This window comes from Cervus canadensis, chromosome 7 (assembly GCF_019320065.1).
Source record: "Cervus canadensis isolate Bull #8, Minnesota chromosome 7, ASM1932006v1, whole genome shotgun sequence".
Lineage (NCBI taxonomy): Eukaryota > Metazoa > Chordata > Mammalia > Artiodactyla > Cervidae > Cervus > Cervus canadensis.
The window spans coordinates 34049866-34053688 of NC_057392.1; the positions used below are offsets into that span (position 1 = coordinate 34049866).

General features: G+C 54.4%; 1 non-coding gene across 1 annotated transcript; it reads right to left on the bottom strand.

Moving 5' to 3' along the window:
• Window positions 1-1791: 1791 nt before the first annotated feature.
• Window positions 1792-1863, bottom strand: TRNAC-GCA. The gene has a single exon. It is a non-coding gene; the product is annotated as a tRNA-Cys (tRNA).
• Window positions 1864-3823: the final 1960 nt, after the last annotated feature.

Consider the following 3823-nt stretch of genomic DNA (forward strand, 5'->3'; position numbering starts at 1 on the left):
GAACTTATTCGATAAAAATGATAAAGCATCTGCCCTGTGCCTAGCACTTTCCAAGGGTTAGAGAGTATAATGAAGATACTCCATAAGATGCACAGCTGGTAGGCACATTCTTTAAAAAAAGCCTTTTACACTTCCACCAATAGTTTATTCTCAATGTCAACACTTGGCAATTAATGACCATGCTGGGTAGGAAGCTAATTAAAAACCCAGGAGCCAGGGTTCCTGGAAGGATATTCCATTCTCCCTTGGACAGTCCTCCACCCTCTCTGGGTCTCAGTTTCCTCATCTGTAAAATTATGGACAATTGACTATAATTCATTCCTGGAACCCAAGCCTATTGAGAGGGAGAGGAAATATTACTCCAAGTCCTGGATGATAGACCAGATTTAAAGAAAAATATGTTATTGCTGCTTTTCAGTCAAACAGACAAATGCAATGAAGGAAGGAGTCCCTGGCCCTAAGGGATTTGCCTAGGGGTCTAGTCTGGGAAATTCTTACACATCAGGAGATGGCTCCAAGCTGGATTTCCACAAACAAGAACATTCATGCAAAGGACAAGCCTACAAAGATCTGTGCTCATCAGCCACAGGAAGAGACTGCCTCCAGACAGCCAGCAGCATTTACAAGTGACCTCCTAAGGCCTTCGCCAAACTACAGGGGCACCTCTGGGTTTTCTGTTTCCCTCACTTTTCTGACTCTTAAAAAAACACACATTTCTTCATAGAATGCCACAGTGAAAGGAAAATAGGCCTTCAATTTTTAGACCTCAATTTGGAAAAACCTTGGAGCTTCTTTTTTTAATTAAAGCACCACATAATTTAAAAATTTTACACGTTCTAATTATTCAGTTCCAAAACACCACACTTATTGCACAGGGTCCCCATGGAAAGGCCCCCTGTCAGCAGGACAGCCACAGATTCCTCCAGGAAAGGGCAGCAAGGTGCTCTCCTCCCTTCTTTTCTGCCTGGGTGGCCACCAGGTTTTTAAATCCATGCACCCTACTAAGTTTCTAGGGTGCAATTGGTGGACCCTTCCCTTTCCCATCCCAGCAGGTGATCAAGGGCCCGCTGGCCTGCAAAGTGCCAGAAGCAGGGCTGGGCCAGCCGGCCAGAGTAAGGGTTGTGGAATCCCAGCAGGCGAAATCACCAGGCAGGATAAATCCCTTGGACTTCCTGAAGGGGACCTCGCTGCAGGCACTAGGCTGCTTGGGAAAACCGCGCGGGTCTGAGCTTTATGCAAAGGGGTAAAGTGATAAAGGACTTGACCCCAGTGGAGGCTTTTCTGCGGCCCCAAGTTAGGGGGCTCCGAAACTGTGCCAACAGAGAGGGCGGAATACGTGGTTCCCTGCTCCACTCTGCGCCACCGACTCCCAGTTCCCTTACCTGTGGTCCGCACCCCTCCGCTCCGCTCACTGGATGCCGATCGATGGGGACCCAGGAGCCCACGAAACGGCCGTTCCCTGCCGCAATGGAGACCCCTGAGACCTGGGACCCACTGCCTAGGAGCTCGGAGGAGGGGCGCTCCACCCCCGACGTGGGCCAGGTGTGCTCCGCCCATACGCCCACTTCCAGGAGAGGCCCGCGCCTCCCTACTGCCGCCAGGTGAAATCCATCCAGGAGCAAATCCACCCCAACGAGACAACCCAAGCTTTTTATCAGCTGTGAAGTGAAGTCGCTCAGTCGTGTCCGACTCTTTGTGACCCATGGACTGTAGCCTACCAGGCTCCTCCGTCCATGGAATTTTCCAGGCAAGGGTACTAGAGTGGGTTGCCATTTCCTTCTCCAGGGGATCTTCCCAACCCAGGGATCGAACCTGGGTCTCCCGCACTGCAGGCAGACGCTTTACCATCTGAGCCACCAGGGAAGCCCCACGCAAGGTACCTGGAAAGGGGGAGGCGGGCGAGGCGCAGGGCGCGCCCCGCGGGCCACCGCCCCGACTTCGACCACCACCGCGTCCCCGCCCGCAGCCGCCCGCGGGCCTCGACGCTGCAGGCCCCTGACGCATGGGGGCCCCACCCTGCGCCGGTCGACCGCCTTCCGGAGGTCCCCGCCGACGCCAGACGACCACCCCCACATCCCCCCCGAAACGGGGCAAAGCCCTCCCCCACCACCTCGCACACCCGTAAGGCTGCCCCCCGGACCCCGTCCTCTCCCCTCAACCACGGGGCCCCCTACCCGCGCCCGCGTCCCAGGCACCCTTCTCCCCCCCACCACCAAGGGCAGAGGGAAGGGGCTCCGACGGGAAGCGTGGCGCCAAGCGGGCAGGGGACACGACAGAAGTGAGAGGGCGAGAGAACTGGACAAGACAGCCGCAGGAGGGGTTGGGAGCAAGCCCCGAGGCTCAGAGGGCGTGGGGAGGCGCCTGGCGACCGCGCAGCAGGCCCAGAGCAGCGGACGACCGACGACCGGCCGAGACAGACAGGCCCAGGGCCAGCGGCAGGAGGCTACGGGCAGGCAAGCGGCCCCGCGGCGGGGAGCCGCCACCCATCACGCCGCACAGCCCGCGAGACGCGACCGGAGGATCCGGGCCCTGCGGTCCGCGGCGGGGGTGAAGGTAGTCGTGGCCGGCGCCACGGGCAAAGGTGCGTGGTGTGGGGCGAGGGCGTGATGAGCACCCCTTCCCCCCACCAACCCTCGGATCCAACCTCGAGGGAACGTGGCAGGGAGGTCGGGCGGAAGACGGACACCGGAGACGACGCCACCGGGCGCGGGGCAAGAGTGCCGGGGCGCCCGGCCGGGGATGGAGGGGCGGGCGGGAAGGCGGAGGAGAGCCGCCTTTCCCACCCGACCCCCACTCTGCACTCCGCCCCCCACCTTCTCGCGCGGTTCCTCATCCCCTTCAACCGAAAAGGCCACCGGAGCCGACCACCCGCCCGGGGCGCGCCGCCTTCCAGACGTCTTTCCCTCCCTTGCTTCCCATCCCGCGCTGCACGTGTGCAGAAGAGGCTCAGGGGCGCGGCGGGGGCGGGGCGGGGCGGGGCCGGGCCGGGCCAAGATATTCTATAGAACCAGAGAAAATTGGTTAAAATAAAAAAAAATTTTTTCTTGCAAACTGTAAAGCTGGTTCTTTTGCATATCAATTAAAAACAATTAGCTTGTTAAAAAGGCCTGCCTAGGGCAAAGCTTGAAGTTAACCCTTTCCTTGAAAAACACTGCCCACTTTGCCTGAGACTTCAGCCTTGGGCAAATGAGAACTTCAAGCGCCGCCCCCCCCCACCCCGCGCTCCCCAAAAAAAGGAGGTCAAAGAGATATTTTAAATCTTAGGCGGAAAACTAGAAGATCTCTGTCTGTGTGGATTTATGTATGTCTCAGTGTGAGTCTTCTGTTTTTTTATAATATTGCTGAAGTTGTGAGTTCTTATTTAAATAATCTAAAGAAAAGGAAGCCCTTACAAATCAAACGGTTCTAAATACGAGAAAAAATTGACCTAAATTTTAGATTCATGTGAACTGGGAAATAGTCAATATTAAATATCTAGTATTTAATTTTTTTTTGCTACTCTAATATAGACATGTCTAAGAGTCATTAACATTAAGCATAAAATGTTCATAGTGCCTAGGTTTATTATAAGTTAAATATTGCTATATTGTTATATCTGTCACAAGCTTCTCAACAAAGAAAGTTGCTCTAAAAACAAAAAAACTCCTAAAAAATGTAAATGTGATGAGTTTTTAGATAAACTATCAAAAATAATTATACTTTAAAATATCTGTCTATAATAGTCTCGATTAAAGGCAGAGGAAAAGGGGACGACAGAGGATAAGATGGTTGGATGGCACCACTGACTCGATGGACATGAGTTTGAGCAAGCCCTGGGAGTTGG